The sequence below is a fragment of the Macaca fascicularis genome, chromosome 5, assembly GCF_037993035.2.
Source record: "Macaca fascicularis isolate 582-1 chromosome 5, T2T-MFA8v1.1".
In the NCBI taxonomy this organism is placed as follows: domain Eukaryota; kingdom Metazoa; phylum Chordata; class Mammalia; order Primates; family Cercopithecidae; genus Macaca; species Macaca fascicularis.
Genome location: NC_088379.1, coordinates 65,945,998 through 65,964,500, shown reverse-complemented (window position 1 = coordinate 65,964,500; position 18,503 = coordinate 65,945,998).

Sequence of the window (18,503 nt, the reverse complement as noted above, 5' to 3'; positions counted from 1 at the left end):
TAAATGAATAGTAACTGATGCATTGACATATAAACTAAATTTAAAAATTTTGTAATTATAATGGAGCAGCATGGAATGAATGTGAACATATAAAGTGAATAAGGCAGAATGCAAGTTTTTTAATGACTATAAACCAAGTAAAATTATGTATGTATTTAGATGAGAACTGAAAATTCTCAGATGAGAATATAGAAAAGTGAAAAGTGATTGATGGTTGGCAGTGTCATCAATTTTTTTTTTTAAGTTTTAAATTCCTTCCCATTATTATAATGTTACTTACCCAATACTTTCTTTTAAAATGAAGGAACATTTTTTAAAATGTTGGCTTATTCATGTATAATCACTTTTGAACATTTCAGGTGAAATTTAAAAATAAATATCTTTTAAAAGTAAGTATAAGATACATTTGCTTTCCTATCCAGCTTTCAAATAGAAAACTTTTTATAAAGGGAAAATTTGTTAGCAGTGAGGAAGCTACACAGAATAAAACATAAATATATTTCAATTTTAGAAGGTCCTTAGAAAAGAAGAAAATGTATCAGCTTTTAAGCATAAGAAAGCCATTTGAAAAGAAACATGATATGGAAAATTTTTAATTAAAATACCAATAAAGCTAATATAAGAGTCAATTCTGCAATATATGCAATTCATAATTTGAGAAACAGCACCTTGGGTTTTGTTAACAAATATATGTGTATACTTATTGTTGATAATTCATATTTTAATTATTTTTATAAAAGTTACCTAACACATGAAAACTAGTATTAGTCAAATTCTCTAGCTATTTCTACTTGAAAGTGCTTTCTTTGATTTTTTTTTTTTAGTTAATGTGTGACATAGTTGTGTTTCTATGAATATATATAATTCCTTTAAGTTCCATAATTGAAAGTATTACTGGGGGGGTGGGGCCAAGATGGCCCACTAGAAGCAGTGGGGATTGGAGATTCCCATCAGAAAGAACCCTAACAGTGTGCTCATCCTGCATTGGCAGCTGAGGTATCCAGGTTCTGTCATCAGAACTGACTAGGAGGCTGGTGTGACCCGTGGAGAGAAAGGAAGAGCAGTGTGGTGTGGTGGCCCACCAGAGAGCCACACGGGCAGGGGAGCCCCCACCCTCCAACCAAGGGAGGTGGTGAGTGAGTGTGCTACCTAACCGGAGAAACTGTGTTTTTTCCATGGAACTGTGCAAACCATGGATTGGAAGATCCCACTCATGAGCTCACATCCACGGGGACCTAGGGTCCCAACCAGGGAGCCACGCAAATTCTCAACAGCCGCTCAGAATCTGTTTAAGCCTGCGAGCTCTCCAGGGGGGTGGGGGGTGGCCAGCCTTTCAGCTGCGACTGCCTGCTGTCTAAGTCATTTGAGCTCCTTGGGGGAGGGGTGGCAGCCAACACTGGGATTGCTAGCTGCCTAACACACTAAGCTCCCAGGGCAAGGGAAGGGCAGCAACCATCTCTATAGCTTCAGGCTATACTTTACCGCTGCTGGAACCAGGGAGGCTGGATGGCTTGGTCCTAAGAGGTATCCCCCACAACCCAACACACTGGCTGTGGCAGACTACAGTCTGCCTCTTCAGGCCTGACTCTGACCCATCCCTCTTCACTGGGTGGGGCCTCCCTGCATGAACTCCAACAACTCCCGCCAGGGCTCAGGGATAGACTCTGATCTCACTGGCCATGAACCCTTAGGGGTGGGGGTGGCCACAGTCTCTGCAGAGCAGCAGAGACTTTCCTCCTGCTAGTTCTGAGGAATCTGGGCAGCCCAGATGAGTGAGTTTCCACCTAGCAAAGCACAACCCCTCCACCAAGGGACAAAGTGCTTCATTAAATGGGTCCTACTCCCCATGCCACCCAACTGGGTGAGACTCTCTAACAGGGACTGTCAGACATCCTATAAAGGAACATTCTTACTGGCATCAGGTCAGTGCCCCTCGAGGTAAGAGATCCCAGAGGCAGGAGTAGGCACCCATCTTTGCTGTTTTCCAACCCCCTTGAGTGACATCTCCAGGCACAGGAGTGAACCAACCAGATGAATAGGGCCTGAAGTGAACCCTCAGCAAATTGCAGCAGTCTTACAGAAGAGGGACTTGACCATTGAGGGAAAAACAAATAGAAAGCAACAAGAGCATCATCTACAGAAAAGTCCTCACAAAAACCTCATCCAAGGGTCAGCAGCCTCAAAGATCAAAACTAGACAAACTTAGGAAGATGAGAAAGAATCAACAAAAACAAACTGAAAACCCAAAAGGCTAGAGTGCCTCTTCTCCTCCAAATGATTGCAACGTCTCTACAGCAAGGGCACAGAACTGGGCAGAGGATGAGATAGACAAATTGACAGAAGTAGGCCTCAGAAGGTGGGTAATAACAAATTCCGCTGAGCTAAAGGTGCATGTTTTAACCCAACACAAAGAAGCTAAGAAACTTGATAAAGGGTTACAGGAGCTGCTAACTAGTATAACCAGTTTAGGGAGGAACACAAATGACTTGATGGAGCTGAAAAACACAGCACAAGAGCTTTGTGAAGTATACACAAGTATCAACAACTGAATCGACCAAGTGGAAGGAAGGATATCAAAGCTTGAAGATCACCTTGGTGAAATAAGGCATGCAGACAAGATTAGAGGAAAAAGAACGAAAAGGAATGAACAAACCTCCAAGAAATATGGGACTATGTAATAAGACTAAACCTACAATTGGAGCACAGTGGCTCATGCCTGTAATCTCAGCACTTTGGGAGGCCGTGGTGGGTGGATAAAGAGGTCAGCAGTTCGAGACCAGCCTGACTAACATGGTGAAACCCCATCTCTACTAAAAATACAAAAATTAGCTGGGTGCAGTGGCAGGTGCTTGTAATCCCAGCTACTTGGGAGGCTGAGGCAGGAGAATCGCTTGCCGAGATTGCACCACTGCACTCTAGCCTGGGTGACACAGCAAGGCTCCATCTCAAAAAAACAAAAAAAAAAAACAAAAAAAAACAAAAACAGAAAAAATGGAACCTATGGTTGATTGGAGTACCTGAAAAAGATGGGGAGAGAATGGAACCAAGTTGGAAAACACACTTCAAGATACTATCCAGGAAAACTTCCCCAACCTAGCAAGACAGGCCAACGTGCAAATTCAGGAAATACAGAGAACACCATTAAGATACTCCATAAGAAGATAAACCCCAAGACATACAATCATGAGATTCTCCAAGGTCAAAATGAAGGAAAAAATGTTAAGGGCAGCCAGAGAGAAAGGCCAGGTGACCTACAAAGGAAAGCCCATTAGACTAATAGCAGACCTCTCAGCAGAAACCCTACAAACCAGAAGAGATGGGGGCTAATCATCAACATTCTTAAAGGAAAGAATTTTCAACCCAGAATTTCATATCCAGCCAAACTAAGCTTCGTAAGTGAGGGAGAAATAGAATCCTTTCCGGGCAAGCAAATGCTGAGAGATTTCATCACCACCAAACCTGCTATGCAAGAGCTCCTGAAGGAAGCACTAAATCTGGAAAGGAAAAACTGGTACCAGCCACTGTGAAAACACACCAAAATATAAAGACCAATGGAACCATGAAGAAACTGTATCAAACAGTGTGTAAAATAACCAGTTAGCATCATGATGACAGGATCAAATTCACACATAACGATATTAAACTTAAATGTAAATGGGCCAATGCCCCAATTAGACACAGGCTGGCAAATTGGGTAAAGAATCAAGACCCATCGGTGTGCTGTATTCAGGAGACCCATCTCATGTGCAAAGACATACATAGCTTCAAAATAAAAGGGTGGAGGAAAGTTTATCAAGCAAATGCAAAGCAAAAAGATGCAGGGTTTGCAATACTAGTCACTGACAAAACAGACTTTAAACCAACAAAGGTCTAAAAAGACACAGAAGAGCATTACATAATGGTAAAGGGATCAATGCAACAAGAGCTAACTATCCTAAATATATATGCACCCAATACAGGAGCACCGAGATTCATAAAGAAAGTTCTTAGAGACCTACAAAGACACTTAGACCCCCACACAATAATAGTGGGAGACTTTAACACCCCACTGTGAATATTAGCCAGATCAATAAGACAGAAAATTAACAAGGATATTCAGGATTTGAACTCAGCTCTGGATCAAGTAGACCTAATAGACACCTACAGAACTCTCCACCTCCCAAATCAACAGCATATACATTTCTCTCAGTGCCACATGGCACTTATTCTAAAATCAACCACGTAATTGGAAGGAAAACACTCCTCAGCAAATGCAAAAGAGATGAAATCGTAACAGTCTCTCAGACCACAGTGCAATCAAATTAGAACTGGAGATTAAGAAACACACTCAAAGCTATACAACTACATGGAAATTGAATGAACTTCTCCTGAATGACTCCTGGGTAAATAATGAAATTAAGACAGAAGTCAAAAAGTTCTTTGAAACCAATGAGAACAAAAAGACAATGTACCAGAATCTCTGGGACACAGCTACGGCAGTGTTGAGAGGGAAATGTATAGCACTAATGCTCACATCAGAAAGCTAGAAAGATCTCAAATCAACACCCTAACATCACAATTAAAAGAGTTAGAGAAGCAAGAGCAAACAAATCCAAAACTAGCAGAAGACAAGAAATATCTGTTAGAGCAGAACTGAAGGAGATAGAGACATGAAAAACCCTTCAAAAAAATTAATGAATCCAGGAGCTGGTTTTTTGAAAAAAATAACAAACCAAAAAACAAATAGACTACTAGCTAAACTAATAAAGAAGAAAAGAGAGAAGAATCAAATAAACCCAGTAAAAAATGATAGAGGGGATATCACCACCGACTGTAGCAGGACGAGCCACAGACAAAACTCCTCAGACATCAAGTTAAAGACGTAAGGGATTTATTTGGCCGGGGGCATTGGCAAGACTCCTGTCTCAAGAGCCGAGCTCCCTGAGTGAGCAATTCCTGTCCCTTTCAAGGGCTCACAACCCTAAGGCGGTGCGTGTGAGGGGGTCGTGATTGATTGAACAAGCAGGGGGTACGTGACTGGGGGCTGCATGCACCGGTAATTAGATCAGAACAAAACAGGATAGGGATTTTCATGGTGCTTTTCTGTACAATGTCTGTAATCTATAGATAACATAACCAATTAGGTTAGGGGTCGATCTTTAACTACCAGGCCCAGGGTGCAGCTCCAGGCTGTCTGCCTGTGGATTTCATTTCTGCCTTTTAGTTTTTACTTCTTCTTTCTTTGGAGGCAGAAATTGGGCATAAGACAATATGATAGCCCTCCACCCTTATGACCATACAGAAATATAAATTATCATCAGAGAATATTATAAACACCTTTATGTAAATAAACTAGAAAATCTAGAAGAAACAGATAAATTCCTGGACACATATACCCTCCCAAGACTAAGCCAGGAAGAAGTCAAATCCCTGAATAGACCAATAACATGTTCTGAAATTGAGGCAGTTATTAATAGCCTACCAACCAAAAAAAAAAAAAAAAAAAAAAGCCCAGGACCAGGCAGATGTACTGCCGAATTCTATCACAGGTACAAAGAGGAACTGGTACCATTCCTTCTGAAGCTACTTCAAACAATTGGAAATGAAGGAGTCCTCTTGAACTCATTTTATAAGGCCAGCATCATCCTGATACCAAAACCTGGCAGAGACACAATAAAAAAAGAAAACATCAGGTCAATATCCCTGATGAACATCAGTGTGAAAATTCTCAATAAAATACTGGTAAACTGAATCCAGCTGCGCATCAAAAAGTCTATCCACCACAATCAAGTCAACTTCATCCCTGGGATGCAAGGCTGGTTCAACATAGGCAAATCAATAAACGTAATCCATCACATAAACAGAACCAATGACAAAAAATACATGATTATCTCAAAAGATGCCGAAAAGGCCTTTGATAAAATTCAACACTGTTTCATGTTAGAAACTCATTGATTATTGATGGAAAATATTGAAAAATAATAAGAGCTATTTATGATAAACCCACAGTGAAAACCGGCATAAGAAAAGGATGTCCTCTCTCACCACTCCTATTCAACATAGTATTGGACGTTCTGGCCAGGGCAATCAAGCAAGAGAAAGATGTGAGTGGTATTCAAACAGGAAGAGAAAGTCAAATTGTCTCTGTTTCAGATGACATGATTCTATATTTAGAAAATCCCATTGTCTCAGCCCCAAATCTTCTTAAGCTGATAAGCAACTTCTGCAAAGTCTCAGGATACAAAATCAATGTGCAAAAATCACAAGCATTAATATACACCAACGATAGACATGCAGAGAGCCAAATCATGAGTGAACTCCCATTCACAATTGCTACAAAGAGAATAAAATACCTAGGAATACAGCTAAGAAGGGATGTGAAGGACCTCTTCAAGGAGAACTACAAACCACTCCTTAAGGAAATCAGAGAGGACACAAACAAATGAAAAAACATTCCATCCTCATACTGATTCTCAGGAAGAATCCATATTGTGAAAATAGCCCTACTGCTCAGAGTGATTTATAGATTCAATGCTATTCCCATCAAACTACCATTGATATTCTTCACAAAATTAGAAAAAAAACAAAAACAAAAACAACACTTTAAACTTCATATGGAACCAAAAAAGAGTTGGTATAGCCAAGACAATCCTAAGCAAAAGGAACAAAGCTGGAGGCATCATGCTACCTGACTTCAAACTATACTACAAGACTACAGTAACCAAAACAGCATGGTACTGGTACCAAAACAGACACACAGACTGAAGGAACAGAACAGAGAACTCAGAAATAACACCACACATCTACAACCATCTGATTTTTGACAAACCTGACAAAAACAAGCCATGGGGAAATGATTCCTTGTTCAATAAATGGTGCTGGGAAAACTGTTAGCCATAGACAGAAAACTGAAACTGCGCCGCTTCCTTACACCTAAACAAAAATTAACTCAAGATTGATTAAAGATATAAATGTAGATCCCCAAACCATAAAAATCCTAGAAGAAAACCTAGGCAATACCATTCAGGACCTAGGCATGGGCAAAGACTTCATAACTAAAACACCAAAACCAATTGCAACAAAAGCCAAAATTGACAAATGGGATCTAATTAAACTAAAGAGCTTCTGCACAGCAAAAAACAAACAAACAAACAAACAAACAAAAACTACCATCAGAGTGAATAGTCAACGTACAGAATGGGAGAACATTTTTGCAACCTATCCATCTGACAAAGGTCTAATATCCAGAATCTACAAGGAACTTAACCAAATTTACAAGAGAGAAAAAAAACCAACCTCATTAAAAAGTGGGCAAAGGATATTAACAGGCACTTCTCAAAAGAAGACATACATGTGGCCAATAAACATATGAGAAAAAGCTCAACATCACTGATCATTAGAGAAATGAAAATCAAAATCACAATGAGATACCATCTCACACCAATCAGAATGGAAATTATTTAAAAAAGTCAAGAAACATAGATGCTGAGGAAGTTGTGGAGAAATAGGAACACTTTTACACTGTTAATGGCCATGTAAGTTAGTTCAACCATTATGGAAGACAGTGTGGTGATTCCTCAAGGATCTAGAACCTGAAATACCATTTGACACAGGAATCCCATTACTGGATATATACCCAAAGTAATATAAATTATTCTACTATAAAGACACATGCACACAAGATTATTGCAGCACTACTTACAGTAGCAAAGACATGGAACCAACCCAAATGCCCATCAATGATAGACTGGATAAAGAAGATGTGGTACATATAGACCACGGAATACTATGCAGCCATAAAAAGGAATGAGATCACTTTTTTTACAGGGACATGGATGAAGCTGGAAGCCATCATCCTCAGCAAAGTAACACAGGAACAGAAAACCAAATACTGCATGTTAGCCACCGTGCCTGGCCAGACTTCTTTTGTTTAATTTTATGTTTTTCATTTTTGTTGTAGAGTGATATTCTACTGTATGACTATAACAAAATCTATTCATTCTACTGATGATGGATATTTGGTTGTTTCCACTGTTTGACTATGATTAATAATGCTTCTTTGAATATTCCTGCACATGTACATACATTTACATAATATTCACTTTAGAATGGAATTCCTAGGTCATAGGATATGTATATGATATTCTTTATTAGTACCATTTTCAAATTTTATTAAAGCAATTTACACTCACACATTCTTGCTAGTTCTTCATATTGGCAACTTTTAATTTTTACCCATTCTGATAAGTGTGTAGTGGTGATATATTACAATAGTTTTAATTTTCATCTTTCTTATTTCCAATAAGGTTAAGCCTTTTTTTCTTACATTTATTGGCCACTTCTTTTTTTCTGATGTGCCTAATCCAACTCTTTGCTCATTTGCTATTATGTTATTGGTCTTTAAAAAATTTGTTTGTAGTATTTTTTCACACATTCTAGATATGTGTTTTTTAATTTCTATGTATTGTATAGAAATTAAAAATATGCTATTCTGGCATATTGACTATTTTTAGTTAAAGTCATTTGAAAACAGCAGGTATAAGATCACTCTGACCTTTGTACTGTTTCTTAAAAGCAGGAGATGACATTCCCATGTCAAAGATGTACTCCCTCTACCAAAAGGAAAGAACAATTCTTATCATCAAGGATGGCATGCTGAGACTGAGAACATTCTGCACAGATCTTGTTAAAATATCTGGTACTGTAATCCCAGCTCTTTGGTAGGCCAAGGCAGGCTGATCACTTGAGGTCAGGAGTTCAAGACCAGCCTGGCCAACATGGTGAAATCCCATCTTTACTAAAAATACAAGAATTAGCCAGGCATAATGGTGGGCACCTGTGATCCCAGCTACTTGGAAGGCTGAGGCAGGAGAATTGCTTGAACCTGGGAGGTGGAGGTTGCAGTGAGCTGAGATTGTGCCACTGCACTCTTGCCTGGGGTATGGAGCGAGATTCTGTCTACAATAAAACAAAACAATAAAATAAAATATCTTCTAGCCTTCTCTTATAATTTAGTTACTTTTTTTTTTAACCTTAGTGTTCTTCAATTCAGCATGTGTTCAACTGTTAACTGTATTTTGGGGTCTTCATTATCTCATGAAGGCTCCTGTGCCACATAGAACTTCTATTAACTTTGTATGATTTTCTCTTGTTGATCTGTCTTATGTCAACTTAATTCTCAGGTCTAGCTGAAAAAAACCTTAAGATGGCAAAAGTCAAATTGCAAATATTTTTTCTCTCTCTGTTATTTAGCCTTTTAATCTTACAATAGTGTCTTTTGAATAACAAAAAGTTTCTAATTTAAAAAATTTAATGTTATTTCCTTTAAGTACCTTTTAGTTGTGATACTGAAATCTTTTTTTAAATCATCTTTAAAACGTCTTTCTTTACCTTGAAGTCATCAAGATATGATCTTACAGGGGGGCGGAGCAAGATGGCCGAATAGGAACAGCTCCAGTCTCCAACTCCCAGCACGAGCGACACAGAAGACCGGTGATTTCTGCATTTTCAACTGAGGTACTGGGTTCATCTCACTGGGGAGTGCCGGACGATCGGTGCTGGTCAGCTGCTGCAGCCCAACCAGCGAGAGCTGAAGCAGGGCGAGGCATTGCCTCACCTGGGAAGTGCAAGGGGGAAGGGAATCCCTTTTCCTAGCCAGGGGAACTGAGACACACAACACCTGGAAAATCGGGTAACTCCCACCCCAATACTGCGCTTTAAGCAAACAGGCACACCAGGAGATCATATCCCACACCTGGCCGGGAGGGTCCCACACCCACGGAGCCTCCCTCATTGCTAGCACAGCAGTCTGTGATCTACCGGCAAGGCAGCAGCGAGACTGGGGGAGGGGCGCCCGCCATTGCTGAGGCTTAAGTAGGTAAACAAAACTGCTGGGAAGCTCGAACTGGGTGGAGCTCACAGCAGCTCAAGGAAACCTGCCTGTCTCTGTAGACTCCACCTCTGGGGACAGGGCAATAACAAATGCAGCTGAAACCTCTGCAGACACAAACGACTCTGTCTGACAGCTTTGAAGAGAGCAGTAGATCTCCAAACACGGAGGTTGAGATCTGAGAAGGGACAGACTCCCTGCTCAAGTGGGTCCCTGACCCCTGAGTAGCCTAACTGGGAGACATCCCCCACTAGGGGCAGTCTGACACCCCACACCTCACAGGGTGGAGTACACCCCTGAGAGGAAGCTTCCAAAGCAAGAATCAGATAGGTACACTCGCTGTTCAGAAATATTCTATCTTCTGCAGCCTCTGCTGCTGATACCCAGGCAAACAGGGTCTGGAGTGGACCTCACGCAATCTCCAACAGACCTACAGCTGAGGGTCCTGACTGTTAGAAGGAAAACTATCAAACAGGAAGGACACCTACACCAAAACCCCATCAGTACATCACCATCATCAAAGACCAGAGGCAGATAAAACCACAAAGATGGGGAAAAAGCAGGGCAGAAAAGCTGGAAATTCAAAAAATAAGAGCGCATCTTCCCCGGCAAAGGAGCGCAGCTCATCGCCAGCAACGGATCAAAGCTGGACGGAGAATGACTTTGACGAGATGAGAGAAGAAGGCTTCAGTCCATCAAATTTCTCAGAGCTAAAGGAGGAATTACGTACCCAGCACAAAGAAACTAAAAATCTTGAAAAAAAAGTGGAAGAATTGATGGCTAGAGTAATTAATGCAGAGAAGGTCATAAACGAAATGAAAGATGAAAACCATGACACGAGAAATACGTGACAAATGCACAAGCTTCAGTAACCGACTCGATCAACTGGAAGAAAGAGTATCTGCGATTGAGGATCAAATGAATGAAATGAAGCGAGAAGAGAAACCAAAAGAAAAAAGAAGAAAAAGAAATGAACAAAGCCTGCAAGAAGTATGGGATTATGTAAAAAGACCAAATCTACGCCTGATTGGGGTGCCTGAAAGTGAGGGGGAAAATGGAACCAAGTTGGAAAACACTCTTCAGGATATCATCCAGGAGAACTTCCCCAACCTAGTAGGGCAGGCCAACATTCAAATCCAGGAAATACAGAGAACGCCACAAAGATACTCCTCGAGAAGAGCAACTCCAAGACACATAATTGCCAGATTCACCAAAGTTGAAATGAAGGAAAAAATCTTAAGGGCAGCCAGAGAGAAAGGTCAGGTTACCCACAAAGGGAAGCCCATCAGACTAACAGCAGATCTCTTGGCAGAAACTCTCCAAGCCAGAAGAGAGTGGGGGCCAATATTCAACATTCTTAAAGAAAAGAATTTTAAACCCAGAATTTCATATCCAGCCAAACTAAGTTTCATAAGTGAAGGAGAAATAAAATCCTTTACAGATAAGCAAATGCTTAGAGATTTTGTCACCACTAGGCCTGCCTTACAAGAGACCCTGAAGGAAGCACTAAACATGGAAAGGAACAACCGGTACCAGCCATTGCAAAAACATGCCAAAATGTAAAGACCATCGAGGCTAGGAAGAAACTGCATCAACTAACGAGCAAAATAACCAGTTAATATCATAATGGCAGGATCAAGTTCACACATAACAATCTTAACCTTAAATGTAAATGGACTAAATGCTCCAATTAAAAGACACAGACTGGCAAACTGGATAAAGAGTCAAGACCCATCAGTCTGCTGTATTCAGGAGACCCATCTCACATGCAGAGACATACATAGGCTCAAAATAAAGGGATGGAGGAAGATTTACCAAGCAAATGGAGAACAAAAAAAAGCAGGGGTTGCAATACTAGTCTCTGATAAAACAGACTTTAAACCATCAAAGATCAAAATAGACAAAGAAGGCCATTACATAATGGTAAAGGGATCAATTCAACAGGAAGAGCTAACTATCCTAAATATATATGGACCCAATACAGGAGCACCCAGATTCATAAAGCAAGTCCTTAGAGACTTACAAAGAGACTTAGACTCCCATACAATAATAATGGGAGACTTCAACACTCCACTGTCAACATTAGACAGATCAACGAGACAGAAAGTTAACAAGGATATCCAGGAATTGAACTCATCTCTGCAGCAAGCAGACCTAATAGACATCTATAGAACTCTCCAACACAAATCAACAGAATATACATTCTTCTCAGCACCACATCGTACTTACTCCAAAATCGACCACGTAATTGGAAGTAAAGCACTCCTCAGCAAATGTACAAGAACAGAAATTATAACAAACTGTCTCTCAGACCACAGTGCAATCAAACTAGAACTCAGGACTAAGAAACTCAATCAAAACCGCTCAACTACATGGAAACTGAACAACCTGCTCCTGAATGACTACTGGGTACATAATGAAATGAAGGCAGAAATAAAGATGTTCTTTGAAACCAATGAGAACAAAGATACAACATACCAGAATCTCTGGGACACATTTAAAGCAGTGTGTAGAGGGAAATTAATAGCACTAAATGCCCACAAGAGAAAGCAGGAAAGATCTAAAATTGACACTCTAACATCGCAATTAAAAGCACTAGAGAAGCAAGAGCAAACACATTCGAAAGCTAGCAGAAGGCAAGAAATAACTAAGATCAGAGCAGAACTGAAGGAGATAGAGACACAAAAAACTCTCCAAAAAATCAATGAATCCAGGAGTTGGTTTTTTGAAAAGATCAACAAAATTGACAGACCACTAGCAAGACTAATAAAGAAGAAAAGAGAGAAGAATCAAATCGACGCAATTAAAAATGATAAAGGGGATATCACCACCGACCCCACAGAAATACAAACTACCATCAGAGAATACTATAAACACCTCTACGCAAATAAACTGGAAAATCTAGAAGAAATGGATAATTTCCTGGACACTTACACTCTTCCAAGACTAAACCAGGAAGAAGTTGAATCCCTGAATAGACCAATAGCAGGCTCTGAAATTGAGGCAATAATTAATAGCCTACCAACCAAAAAAAGTCCAGGACCAGATGGATTCACAGCTGAATTCTACCAGAGGTACAAGGAGGAGTTGGTACCATTCCTTCCGAAACTATTCCAATCAATAGAAAAAGAGGGAATCCTCCCTAACTCATTTTATGAGGCCAACATCATCCTGATACCAAAGCCTGGCAGAGACACAACAAAAAAAGAGAATTTTAGACCAATATCCCTGATGAACATCGATGCAAAAATCCTCAATTAAATACTGGCAAACCGGATTCAGCAACACATCAAAAAGCTTATCCACCATGATCAAGTGGGCTTCATCCCTGGGATGCAAGGCTGGTTCAACATTCGCAAATCAATAAACATAATCCAGCATATAAACAGAACCAAAGACAAGAACCACATGATTATCTCAATAGATGCAGAAAAGGCTTTTGACAAAATTCAACAGCCCTTCATGCTAAAAACGCTCAATAAATTCGGTATTGATGGAACGTACCTCAAAATAATAAGAGCTATTTATGAGAAACCCACAGCCAATATCATACTGAATGGGCAAAAACTGGAAAAATTCCCTTTGAAAACTGGCACAAGACAGGGATGCCCTCTCTCACCACTCCTATTCAACATAGTGTTGGAAGTTCTGGCTAGGGCAATCAGGCAAGAGAAAGAAATCAAGGGTATTCAGTTAGGAAAAGAAGAAGTCAAATTGTCCCTCTTTGCAGATGACATGATTGTATATTTAGAAAACCCCATTGTCTCAGCCCAAAATCTCCTTAAGCTGATAAGCAACTTCAGCAAAGTCTCAGGATACAAAATTAATGTGCAAAAATCACAAGCATTCTTATACACCAGTAACAGACAGAGAGCCAAATCAGGAATGAACTTCCATTCACAATTGCTTCAAAGAGAATCAAATACCTAGGAATCCAACTTACAAGGGATGTAAAGGACCTCTTCAAGGAGAACTACAAACCACTGCTCAGTGAAATGAAAGAGGACACAAACAAATGGAAGAACATACCATGCTCATGGATAGGAAGAATCAATATCGTGAAAATGGCCATACTGCCCAAGATAATTTATAGATTCAATGCCATCCCCATCAAGCTACCAATGAGTTTCTTCACAGAATTGGAAAAAACTGCTTTAAAGTTCATATGGAACCAAAAAAGAGCCCGCATCTCCAAGACAATCCTAAGTCAAAAGAACAAAGCTGGAGGCATCACGCTACCTGACTTCAAACTATACTACAAGGCTACAGTAACCAAAACAGCATGGTACTGGAACCAAAACAGAGATATAGAGCAATGGAACAGAACAGAGTCCTCAGAAATAATACCACACATCTACAGCCATCTGATCTTTGACAAACCTGAGAGAAACAAGAAATGCGGAAAGGATTCCCTATTTAATAAATGGTGCTGGGAAAATTGGCTAGCCATAAGTAGAAAGCTGAAACTGGATCCTTTCCTTACTCCTTATACGAAAATTAATTCAAGATGGATTAGAGACTTAAATGTTAGACCTAATACCATAAAAATCCTAGAGGACAACCTAGGTAGTACCATTCAGGACATAGGCATGGGCAAAGACTTCATGTCTAAAACACCAAAAGCAACGGCAGCAAAAGCCAAAATTGACAAATGGGATCTCATTAAGCTAAAGAGCTTCTGCACAGCAAAAGAAACTACCATCAGAGTGAACAGGCAACCTACAGAATGGGAGAAAATTTTTGCAATCTACTCATCTGACAAAGGGCTAATATCCAGAACCCACAAAGAACTCAAACAAATTTACAAGAAAAAAACAAACAACCCCATCAAAAAGTGGGTAAAGGATATGAACAGACATTTCTCAAAAGAAGACATTCATACAGCCAACAGACACATGAAAAAATGCTCATCATCACTGGCCATCAGAGAAATGCAAATCAAAACCACAATGAGATACCATCTCACACCAGTTAGAATGGCGATCATTAAAAAGTCAGGAAACAACAGGTGCTGGAGAGGATGTGGAGAAACAGGTACACTTTTACACTGTTGGTGGGATTGTCAACTAGTTCAACCATTATGGAAAACAGTATGGTGATTCCTCAAGGATCTAGAACTAGATGTACCATATGACCCAGCCATCCCATTACTGGGTATATACCCAAAGGATTATAAATTATGCTGCTATAAAGACACATGCACACGTATGTTTATTGCGGCACTATTCACAATAGCAAAGACTTGGAATCAACCCAAATGTCCATCAGTGACAGATTGGATTAAGAAAATGTGGCACATATACATCATGGAATGCTATGCAGCCATCAAAAAGGATGAGTTTGTGTCCTTTGTAGGGACATGGATGCAGCTGGAAACCATCATTCTTAGCAAACTATCACAAGAACAGAAAACCAAACACCGCATGTTCTCACTCATAGGTGGGGACTGAAAAATGAGATCACTTGGACTCGGGAAGGGGAACATCACACACCGGGGCCTATCATGGGGAGGGGGGAGGGGGGAGGGATTGCATTGGGAGTTATACCTGATGTAAATGAAGAGTTGATGGGTGCAGCACACCAACATGGCACAAGTATACATATGTAACAAACCTGCACGTTATGCACATGTACCCTACAACTTAAAGTATAATAATAATAAATAAATTAAAAAAAAAGATATGATCTTACATTATTTTCCAAAAGCTATATTTCCCATTCTTTCTTCTTGTTATTCCAACACTACTTTTTCCTCTACTTCCCTGAAACTGTTCTTGTAAATGTCACAAAATTTATATTTCCAACCTCAATCCCTCCGCTGAGCTACAGATATGTATTTGCAACTTTTTTGTTTGTTTGTTTTGTTTTGTTTTGTTTTGTTTTGTTTGAGACGGAGTCTTGCTCTGTCGCCCAGGCTGGAGTGCAGTCGCGTGATCTTGGTTCACTGCAAGCTCCGCCTCCTGGGTTCACGCCATTCTCCTGCCTCAGCATCCTATGTAGCTGGGACTACAGGCACCCGCCACCACGCCCGGCTAATTTTTTTTGTATTTTCAGTAGTGACAGGGTTTCACCTTGTTCGCTAGGATGGTCTTGATCTCCTGACCTCGTGATCCGCCCGCCTTGGCCTCCCAAAGTGCTGGGATTACAGGCGTGAGCCACCGCGCCTGGCCTATTTGCAACTTTTTACCTGTTCTCATAACTTGTGCATTTCAAATGTATCGGATTCGGAAAGAAATTCTTGATTCTCTACTCTTCAAACTTGGTTCTCCTCCCAGATTTTTCTCTCCATTATTTTCTATTTCAGGACCAAAACTTTAGTCAACTTTGATTTCTCTCTTTTCTTCAGCACCTAAATCTAATCAATCAGAAATTATTTTTTTTTCCTATAGATATTTCCTAAATTTCAACGTTTTCTACCATCTTCACTGCTAGCTCCTTAATTCAAGTCAAGCTCATCCTTTTCATAGATGACTACAATGGTCTATTGATTAGTTTCACTTTTACTCTTGTCCTCTGGTAGTTCTCTGTAGAGTAGCCCGATTCATCTTTAGAAAATGGAAAATTGATCATATGATTTCCATCCATACTCTTGTCCTCACATTTAGAATAAAACAAAAACTTATCTATGTAGCCCACATGTCTATTTCTTCAGCCTCACCTAATACCAGGCTCCCTTCATTAATTTTGTTCCAACCACATTGGCTTCTTACTGTTTTCCAAACCCACCAACTTTATAGTTACCTCAGGAACTTTATACTTGCTTTCTCTTTTCTTTTTCTGTTTCTTTTTTTTTTTTTTTTGAGACAGAGACTTGCTCTGTCGCCCAGGCTGGAGTGCAGTGGTGCGATCTCAGTTCACTAGAAGCTCCGCCTCCCGGGTTCACGCCATTCTCCTGCCTCAGCCTCCCAAGTAGCTGGGACTACAGGCGCCGCCACCACGCCCGGCTAACTTTTTGTATATTTAGTAGAGATGGGGTTTCACCGTGTTAGCCAGGATGGTCTCGATCTCCTGACCATCCATGTGACCCGCCCATCTCGGCCTCCCAAAGTGCTGGGATTACAGGCATGAGCCACCGCGCCCGGCCTATACTTGCTTTTTCTTTTGCCTGTCTTGCTCTTTCCCAGAATTCAGTTTGACTGGCCTAGAATAGTATCTGGCACATGGCAAGTGAGCAAAAACTATTGATAAATAAATAAATGGGTGGATAAAAAAACGAATGAATGGATAGATGCATAAAATCTGCAGAAAAATCTCTTTCTGAACATGTCAACCATCTTAAAAATGATCTTAATTGATTCAGGTGGTAAAAGTATAGTTTTATTGTATAGGTATATTGAGCAGTGGTGAAGTCTTGGCTTGTCGTGCACCCATCACCTGAATTGTGAACATTGTAACCAACAGGTACTTTTTCAGTCCTCACCCACGTCTCCCTTTTGAATCCCCAGTGTCCATTATTCTCCATTATATGTCCATGTGTACCCATTGTTTAGCTCTCACTTGTAAGTAAGAACATGTGTCAACAGATTTTTATTGCACTGGTAATTTCAGTATAACTTGTATGATTGTAGGTAGGTTAAATGGAATGACATTCGTGGAAAATGTTCTGTTTGTTTTCTGAATCATCTCCTCAATTTCATTTGGTTGCCTTTTTCTCCAAAATGGATTGTTACTTAATTCACATTGTGATTGGTTTGATTTCTTTAGGTGATTCATTTCATAGTTGTGTACCAGATTAAACAAACTAACAAATCAATATCCAAACTCTGAAATTCCTCTTTCTCTCAGAGATCTTATGATCCTCAGAACTGCTATGGGTAGCATCTTAGACTGTGTAGCAGTCTTGGGAATAATCTGATTTTAAGCCCAACTCATTACAGAAATCTTTCAAAACATTTCCGCAAAATATCACTGCAGGTGATTATCCGGCTTCTGCTTAAAAGTCTCCCATGATTTAAAAAATGTTCCCATGGAAATGAATCTCTTTCTTCAAATGACAACTGCTTCCTTTATAAATAACCCACCAAGCCTGATGCTGTGGTGCATGCCTATAGTCCCAGCTACTTGGGAGACTGAGGCAGGAGGATCACCTGAGCCCAAGAATTTGAGGCTGTATTATGCTATAATTGCACCTGTGAATAGCCACTGTACTCCAGCCTGGATAATATAGTGAGATCCTGTCTTTAAATTAAAAAAAAAAAAAAAAAAAAAGAAATGAAATGAAACACCAGAAATAGAGATGGAAATAACTTGTCTCCCCTACAGAAGATTAATCAAACTGACTGTTTTGAAATGAAAAGGACTAGGTTTGATATCTGGATTATGTAGACATGTAATAAATATAAAGGGAGAAATCTATTTTTGGTCTCATTGAACCATTTCATATTTAGCAAGTTGGAAAAAAAAAAGAAAGTGAGTTGTGTAAACTGGAGCTTGTGAAGGATTTAGATTCATAATCTGAGAAGTTCTTAGTTTCCTTTTCCCTAACGACAGGGAACTTATCATGGTTTATGGCAAATTGCTGCTCTGAAAGGCTCAGTTTTGATTTTATTATAAATTAAATATATTTTTTATTAGTCTTCTGTGACCTTCCCATTCTTTTATTGTCTGGTCAGAAATGTTGTACTCTTTATCATTT